Here is a 9,996-nt window from a genome sequence, read left to right on the forward strand (position 1 = left end):
AAGGATTTGCCTGGTCGTGAGCATCCTGAACTGTCGCTTCACAAGCACTTTGTTCAGCTGCCTTAGATCTAGTATGGGTCTGAGACCCCCGTCTTTTTTCGGTACCAGGAAGTATCTGCTGTATAGCCCTCCCTCGCTCTGATCTTGAGAGAGAGGTTCTATGGCCCCTTTGCTCAATAGTTTCGTCACTTCGGCTCGAAGTAGATGTGCTACTTCTGTTTTTACCGTGGTCTCGACGCGCGCCATATAGCGGCGAGGGCGTCGGCGAAACTGCAGCGAATAGCCTCTTTCTATAATGTTCAGCACCCACTTCGAAACCCCGGGTAGCTTTGCCCATGCGTCTGCATGGATAGCTAGGGGTCGAATACGAAGCGCGCTCCGCTCGCTCAGCGATGGAGAAGCTTCGGTGTGCTGTAACACAAGCGTGTCGCTCGTGACATTTGAGGCATGGGGCGCGCTGATGACAGCGGGCAGATTGCCCGCGCTCGACTCCTCTACGGTGGTTAACCGCGAGGGGGAGGGCTGGGCGGTTCCCGTGGGAACTGTCATGTCTATGTGTGGATGTGGGCGCGGGACAGCGGGCACATTTATCACACTGAAAGCATCGTTCGCTTGCGTGAAGCGAGTGCACGTTGGTTTCGTTTTTACAGAAACCGTGAGACATGCATAACGTGGTGTTAGTGGGCACTGGGTAGTGGGCACGTTCACCATGTTTGAAGCGCAACCGATCTGAGTCGGTTTTATGTGCGCGAGCCCTGTGTGACAGGCTGTGCTTATGTGTAGGGATGGGCACTGGGCAGTGGGCATTCTTACTACACACGAAACACCATCGGCCGTGGCCGGGACACCAGAAAATACACTCTTTTGGGGATTTATCTGGGTAGCCGTGAAAACGGCATTTGTGTGCAGGCAAGCGGGTGACAGAACCGACTTGTTGGCTGCAGAAAACACTGGAACAGTCACATTTTCTGGAACTGGACGAGCGAATAGCTTTGGTGTGAGTCCGGCCGCAGCGGGACTGGAACACCGTCGTTTTCCTAGCAGTGCTAGGACGACTTCGGGGCCTCGGGCTTCACCGTGATCCTAGGTCGCGAGCCGCGTCCTGCGGGGCGGCGACCGGATGAGCGGGAGCGCGGTCTCGCGCTTCTGGCCTGGCGGCGCTGTGAAGTGGAGGCAGTGGACGGTGGCTGTGGCTGTGAGCTCTGAGCAGACGGTTTCGCACGGCCTGCTGCAGAGCTGGAGCGCTTCGGGAGGAAGTGCTTCATGGCCTGAGACGCTTTCTGTACCTCTGCGAATCTCTCCGCGAAATCTTTGACGGAGGATCCAAAGAGGCCTGTGGCGGAAAGCGGGGCGTCGAGGAACGCGGTGCGTTCAGACTCGGCCATTTCCGAGAGCGTCAGCCAGAGATGTCTCTCAGACACGGTGAGAGAAGCCATAGTCCGTCCAATGGCTTGCGCTGCGGACTTAGTAGCACGAAGAGCGAGGTCCGTGGCACTCCTTAAGTCCGGCACACAGATCGCGTCAGGTCCTTCCTCATCCAGCTTACGGAGGAGATCGGCCTGGAAGATCTGGAGCGTTGCCATGGTGTGCAACGCTGACGCAGCTTGCCCGGCGGCGGAGAAAGCGCGGTGGAGCAAGCTCGACGTCGTGCGGCAAGCTTTAGAGGGCAGGGCCGGCTTAGCGCGCCGTCCAGCGGAGGGCGGGCATAAGTGGGCCGCTATCGCCTCTTCAACCGGCGGCAGCGAGAGGTATCCTCTGTTCTTGGCATCGTCAACGGCGGAGAATGCCAAAGAAACAGCAGGACGCACTCTAGCAGAATAGGGGGCGCTCCAGGACTTGGCGACTTCTTCGTGTAACTCAGGAAGAAAAGGCGCCGGTCTGGACACAGGCGAAGCGCGCTCCCCAGGCAGGAAAAATCCATCCAGCCGGTTGTGAGCGGGCTGCTCAGGCGAAGACCACTCGAGGCCGAGGCTCGCCGCGGCCTGTGCGAGTACTCGCATGAGTTCCGTCTCAATAGAAGCTCTCTTGCCTGACGAAGTGCGGGCAGGGGGTGCGGGGTCCTCAGAGCCCGCCCAATCCTCACTGCCTGACGCCAGGATAGAGCAGGAATCATCCTCTCCCAGCAGGGCTTCCTCATCCGCGATATCAACGGAAGCGGCGGCAGACGGCGGCCGCTGTCCGTCAGGAAGCGAAACAGAAGAAGCCGGGGAAGCAAGCGGGCGAACCGGCGAGCTTTGGCGGCTGAGGGAGGGTTCCGGGGCCCGCTGGGCACGGCGCTTTTTACGGCGCGACGCCGCGGCGGGCGGGGGAGCAGTCTCGGTGAAGACGGCTAGGCGAGTCCTCAGAGTCGCCATTGCCATCAGCTCGCAGTGAGGGCATCCGCCGTCAGCGAGCGCGAGAGCTGCATGTTCCTCACCCAGGCAGGAAACGCAGATCACGTGGCGGTCCCCGTCGCTGAGTGTGGCTCTGCACGAGCCGCAGGAAGGCATCTTTAAAAAGACGCTAGCTCTTTTAGAAATGTGTGTCGCGGCGGCGACACACACACACAGAAATACAGTGCAAATAAAAGAGAAGGATATAAGCGCCGGAAAGCGCAGCAGGAAGGCAGGAAGGCGGCGCGGCCAGCGACTTCAGTGACTCGTCCCGCTGAAGGTGCTCTCTCTCGACGGCGCGGCTTCTAATCCAGCTCCAGCGATGCGTGTGCTTCGCTTGAAGGATGAAAAATCAGATAATAGCTGCCTGCGAGCGATATTTATAGGCCTAGACCACGCCCATTTCGGCGGGACGTGACGCAGCGGGCGCGAAGTGCCCTGATTGGGTCTGGCGTCACGCCAGGCCTCGCTCGATAGGCTGCTGCAGTTGCCGCAGAGCAGCCAATAGGCGCGCGAGCTGTCTCGCCTATGTCTGCATTGCTGCTGCAACGCGTTTTGCATTATTACAAAATTAAGGATAATTTTTGGCTTCAATATCTCGCGGAAAAGGATTTTCCCCTAGCGTAAGATATCTTACGCAGTACGAGAGACCTCTCGTAAGAGAACTGAAAAGTTAAATGTGTTTAAATAATGTCACAATGCAGAAAACGTAATGGTCCTAAGAACATTAATGACCTCTTTTTGCATAGGCTATGCATATATATTCTTATCTTCTTTAAGAATATGTTTCACCTGTACAAAGGAAAATAAAGAGGACACAGGCATAAATTGTGCTATTTATTAGCTACTAAAATTCGATTTTTAAAAGTGGCTCTGTTTGGAAATGACCTTTTTAATATATTAACTTTTCAAATGAATTCTCTGAGAATATTGTCGGCACGCAGTGGAAATAGAAGATGAATGACAGCGAAATTGAAACATGAAATTTCCCCTGGTGCTCATCGCTTTCAGAGCTCGGAGCTGTAAATGATAAATCAGAATCTGTGGACACTCTCATATGAAACTTGATTACACAAACTAGCACTAAACACGAACAAATATAGTTTTCCTCATGAGGACACGACACGAAACGTGAATATTACACAAATGAGCTTCAGGGATCTGTGGTTATTATTACTATGATGTCCCATTCTGACATGAACTTCCATTATAAGCATGAGGTCGTGCTCGTCTCCACGGCAACATCCACATTCCATTAGTGTCACTCGCTCAACATATAACGGGTCATTATAATGTTTGCTATGTGTGAAGATGGTGTCTTCAAGAAGCTTGACACCTGCGACAGGTTTGATCACACTGTCTGTGGATAGGACGTCTGTGCCGGAAGATATTGAGATGGCTGGCTGTATAAACGACAGAATAACAAGCGGAGAGTCTCTAGGCGACCGTAACCATGGCATCTACAGCCGGAGCTCCAGGAAATCAAGCCATTGTGTTGTTCGTCTGACACGATGTGGCGCTTTAACATGAGCGGGTGTATGTGACTGTGCTTCAAATCATCATGTGACTGTCTGCTTAAATTCATGAGCTGTTTCACTGCATTCCCTCCGATTGATCCGTGACTAATGAACTGAAAAATACCTGGATTCATATTCCTCATGTGGGAGGAGACTGGCCAGCAATCAGTTTCAGGTGCAGGTGGTTAGTTCTATCATTAAGATCGCATAAAGGGTTCTTATAGCAACAGGTGGTGGTTTTTCTGCAGTTCTGGCATGTGTTTGTTGTGCTCAACGTGCAGCCTCTGTACTCTTTCATACAGGCTGATTATTTAAGAGGTTTTATTCTCTGTCTGGGAAATGAGGCAGACAAACATTTATTGCTGCGGTACCTTCAATGGGCTGACGGCCGTGTTGGAAAGCTGAATAACGTACCTTTTATCAATCATGTTTGGGGATTGAGAGCTGAGATTGGGTAACTGTTGCAGTTGTACTTTCGCTAAAGGGCAGACCAGCCACTGTTTCTTATATATTTTAGATTTATATTGTGGTTTATTGTTATTTGATATTGATTTTGGTCTTAAATGTTTTGTCATTTGCTTGTTTCTTTGGTACTGCTCTCCTCTTTTTGTGTGTTACAGTGCGTCAGAGATTTTGTACAGGGCCGGGCCTGCATCTACACTAAACCTCCTTCGGTGTAGGTGATTTGGGTGGTGTGACACTGCTGTGTGGTGTGTACTGGAGGTTGGCACTGAAATAGTGACTGAAAGGCTACTACTTATTTGCGGTGTATGCTGTGGGGTTTCTTCTGTTTTCTTCTGTCTCTTACAGGAGGTCCACAAGGGCAGGCCCGACCCTCTTGCAGTCTTGAGGAGAGCTAATTCCAGCTTCTGTGAATGTTATTATCGACCAATTTTAACATTTGATGGTTCTATTGGAACAATAAAATTGTTATCTTTTTACAAATTACATTTGTTGTCCATAATCCATATCGTGACCTCTAGAGGGCTCCTCCTGCCTTAAATAAGGAGGTGGCGTAGTCAGCTTATATATCCTACACTACACTCATGCTTCCTTTTATTTGTCTAAACATTTTTTGTAATTAATTCAACTCAAACGGCTTAAAGTCAACATGAAACACTGTTTGCAACTCATTTTACTCCCATAATCATACTTTTTTTTTTAGAGTAAACATACTTTTTATTCTCTCTCTCTAGAGAGAGAGAGATAGCCTATATATAGAGAGAGAGAGAGCAGCGTCAGTAATGAACAGGTACATTTCAATCAATTATGCAAATTTCCTCAAAAATGAGTCACTTTCTGCTGTAAAGCAGCTCTGCAGAAAAGGCCACTATGGTTTCCGAGATTTGGAAAACACGGAGACAATCGCGGAAACAGAGTTTCCGGTTTAATGTGGAATGTCAAGGAAATTTGTCAACTATTTGATGAATAAATAAAACTTAGGTCAGTACACTTAGGCCTAAATCAAATCAGGGCCCTAAATTAAATTTTTGTTAATATACCATTACTACGAATAAGGTGTCCTTATTCACTTTAAGTCAGTTCAGTGTTGATTCAATTCTGTTCAATAACAATGTTGCAAAATTAATTTACTATAAAACAAAGTCGATTCAGCTATAAAATGTTGGATTGTGTAATCAATTACAGATTTGATTTATTGATAATTAATGGAATAGTGAAAAAGTTAAAACCTAAAATCTATTGTTGTCTTTAATACTTAATAAATTAAGAAAAAGTTTAAAAATCTCCTGTTGACTCAAACTGATGGCGTGTTCAATGATGTCATTGTGGCATTTGCTACCTGATGATGTCATTGTGGCATTTGCTTTGATGTCATTGTGGCATTTGCTACCTGATGATGTCATTGTGGCATTTGCTACCTGATGATGTCATTGTGGCATTTGCTACCTGATGATGTCATTGTGGCATTTGCTACCTGATGATGTCATTGTGGCATTTGCTACCTGGTGATGTCATTGTGGCATTTGCTATGATGTCATTGTGCCATTTTCTACCTGATGATGCCATTGTGGCATTTGCAACCTGATGATGTCATTGTGGCGTTTGCTACCTGATGATGTGAAAATGGATAATTGTATCTGGAAGTTTAACACTGATCTTAAAGCGCTGGTTCTTCCCTCAGGGAAATGTATGACATCATCGTCCTCTGTGGCCGTCGCTGTGTTCACACACACCGTGTGTGCTGTGAACCCTCAATGACAGTCACTAGAGCTAGACAGAACATCTGCTGATACGGGACACACACACACTTACGCTCTCTGAAAGAGTCTCTTGATTTTAAAATGACTCAACAATGCTTCGTTCCACTCAATTTAACTTTCGGATATTGCCTGGCAACTGTCCATTGACTGCCAAAAGGCTTGTGAAAACATTTTCAAATATATAACTCATAAAAGATATACTCATAAAAGATATACTCATAAAACAGTCTCTGTATCTCAGGGTATCATTTTATTTATAAGTTCATGTAAATGTATGAAGTGTTTTTTTCTTTCTTTCATTCAAGAAAGGAGTTACTCTGACTAATACTACTGCACACTACTAGTATGTAGTAAATAGTAAATATGGTCACATTTACATTATTGTAAATTTTTGGTAACACTTTACAATTAGTTCTGATTAGTTAAAGTTAGTTAATGCATTCATTAATCAACAATTAATCTGTCAAATTTAGGTAATAAAAATGGAATTGTTCATTGTTAGTTCATGTCCATTAAATAATATTAGCAGACACAACTTTTGATTTTAATAATGTGTTTGTAAGTGTTGAAATTAACATTTAAGTAAGGCATAATGGGATCTTATGCTTTCAAAGCTAATTTGCTATTGCTAGCCTCTCTGAAATTGCCTACCCTACCTTTAATGCACACTTTTCAGCCAATTAGAATCGAGTATTCAGACCATGGTATAACTAAGATTAATTATTGCTGTAGAAGTATTTTTCACTATAAATTCTTACATGTTGTAAAGTGTTACTATTTTTTTATGCTCATGCATTTAAATATGGCTGTGCATTTGTTGCTATTTTTAAACGATTGAAAACATCAAAATCTTTTTGTGTATATAGTGCAAAGGATACTGGGAAATATTTGTTCAATATAAGGGGAGCATTTTATCACAGTTTAATTTAGCTGTATTGTGTTGTTTGCTCATGGTTTAGACGCACTGTAACTCTGAAGCGAGAGACGGCACATCTGTCTAGCCCGAAAAGCCCATAAAAAGCCGCGAGCGGACGGGACGATGGGGTCAAACGTCTCATAAAAGGCCAGTATATATTGAGCAGGTCTGCAGTGTGAAGTGTTGTTCCTCACTTCCATATCGCTGTTCCCTCATAAACACACCTTCTGTTCTTCATCACTTTCATGCACATGAGGACAGTGTGTCTGTCTTTCAGAAGTCTTTGGGAAGTGCTTAAAGAAACTAATTAAAAAGCTGTCATCGTTTACTCACGCTCAGTCAGTTTTGATTTCGTGTTGGCTTTGAATCCTTCAATTTATTAAGAGCTTAACATCATTCACCATTTTATTTTTGTGTGTGTGTATACTTGATTTCTTTGCTCAGGTGAGCCTATTTTTAGTTATTAATTGCCTTCTGCGAATCACTCCTGAGTTCTTCAGATATAAAAATCAAATTTGCAGCTTCTTTATCTCCATGGAGACTCGTCTAGGCCCTTAGTGAATTTCAGTATGGAATACGCCTTTAATTTCCATTCGGCGTTCCCTGTGAGTGGCAGGATGATTCATCCTCCTGTGGTCTATCAGAATCCCGTTGGTTTCTCTGAGCCGCTCGTGGGCAGATATGGCTCGACCCAGCGGGATCGTGGAGGAGGAGGAGGAAACCCTTTTGTCTTTAAATTTGCTTTACCAGAAGCTTTGGTCTCTCTCTCTCTCTCTCTCTCTCTCTCTCTCTCTCTCTCTCTCTCTCTCTCTCTCTCTCTCTCTCTCTCTCTCTCTCTCACACACACACACACACACACACACACACACACACACACACACACACACACACACACACACACACACACACACACACACACACACACACACACACACACACACCCCCTCTTATAGCCTACAGCAAAAGAGACAGAACTTCTTCATTTAGGTTAATTATTATAATGACATTCGCCAACAGGTGATCGGATTGCTAGATGTCTGCATGTACATGTGAGAATCAAAATGATTCATTCACTTAAAGTCAAGTCACTTTTATTTATACAGCGCTTTTTACAGGACAGATTGTCTCAAAGCAGCTTCACAGTGATAACATGAAAATAATACAACAAAGTTTGTTTCTAGAAGAAAATTGCGTCATCGTCCACCTTAAGTAAGGCAGATCAATAATATTGTTGAATATTAAATGTCCACAACTAAGCATGCCAAAAGCCAAGGCAACTGTGGCAAGGAAGCAAAACTCCATCAGGGTGACAGAATGAAGAAGAAGAAAAAAACCGGGCCGTATTTCCGAGTGAAACGCTTCTGGAACAAGAACAACTGTACACCCGAATAAGTTGGCAAAACTCAAAAAATGTAAGGCAATCAGTTGCCTCAATTTTTTTAAGATAAGAAATTAGCTAGTTTAATTAAAGTTTAAGTAAGCAGAACTGGCAGATTTTGATTTTTTACTTATACATTTTAACTTGAGTACACTAATTCATACATTTAACTTGTAATCTCAATGTGAACACTTTTATTAGTATAAACTTATCAAGCTTTAACAAGCTAGTTTCCTAACATACTAAATTATTAACGTTTTAACAATAGTATATTATACACTAGCACTTGCTGTATGAGTGCAGCAATATAAAGGTTTTATTTGCTCTCAAATCAAGCTGCATGCACCACTTGTCACCATGATGGTAACTATCCTAAAACCATCATTAACAGGAATTCTTCTAAAATTAGCATAACATAACATTAATCACTGCTAAATCTCCCACTTAACATTAATCTTGCACAAAAAAAACATAAAATTACACTTAATTTTAGCATTTACTCTCCCTTTCGGGTGCCATCGGCAAAGCATGCTGGGAAATAGACATCCCAGCCGTTTCAGTTAAACTGAAGTTTGTCTAAATTAAAATAAATAATTTCATAAAACCCAAAACAATGAAACAGTTCAGTTTACTTAAAATATATCAGTTCTGTGAACTTGAAATAAAAAGAAAGTGCTAAATACTCATAAAAGTCAATTTGACTGAACTAATTAGTTAAATTTTAAGTTTGTCCTACTCAAACCAATTAATTATTTTGAGCGTTGGGGTTTACAGTATAGGGCGGGGCTTGATTTTGTCTGTTGGGAATTGATTGGATGGTTGGATGGTTGTGGTTTTCTATTGGAGGATCTCATGTGAGTGACAGGTTGCCCCGCCCTCACGCCAGTAAACGCATCATCAGAGAAGAGAAGAGATATTGCTGCAAGAGGGATGGGAAGTTATTCTGATTCAAGATTACAAGAATCATGAATTCATTAAACATGAATTAAAAAAATTGTGATGTGCACAGATACATCATTTATAATAAACACTGCAATATTACAAAACAAAAAACAACAATGGTCCATTTTGCTTTCATGGTGACTTTAAAGAGATAGTCAATGTCAACTGATGCCTAAACATCATTGGTTTTCGTGTGAGTGGTATCATAATGTGCCATTTGAGTGAGTGTGAGCTATAAACAAGTTTTAAAACTCTCAAACTCACTTTTTATCTGTCCTTTTTGGAGCTTCACAGATGTGAAAATTATTCCTTTGTGTTTCACAGACAAATAACAGCATATTGGAAGAACATGAGAGTGATAGACATTGACAGAAATGTAACTTTCAGTCAGCTTTGTAGCATTTCTATTGAAATATAATATATAATATCTAATGCGTCATATATTATTTATTTGTAATCATCATTCTTTTCTAATATATCAGAAATGAGCCAAAGGAAAACATTGTTGCCTGCAGATATCACGTTCTTTCTCCGCACGTCATGGTCTAGGTCAGGTGTAAGAGACGGCTGGACATTAATCATGTGAAGGGCTTCAGGCGTTCTCCTTCTGTAGTTCTCACCTCAAGAACCAGCAGATTCTCAGCTCTTA

The sequence above is a fragment of the Leuciscus leuciscus genome, assembly GCF_965113295.1.
Source record: "Leuciscus leuciscus genome assembly, chromosome: 8".
NCBI lineage: Eukaryota > Metazoa > Chordata > Actinopteri > Cypriniformes > Leuciscidae > Leuciscus > Leuciscus leuciscus.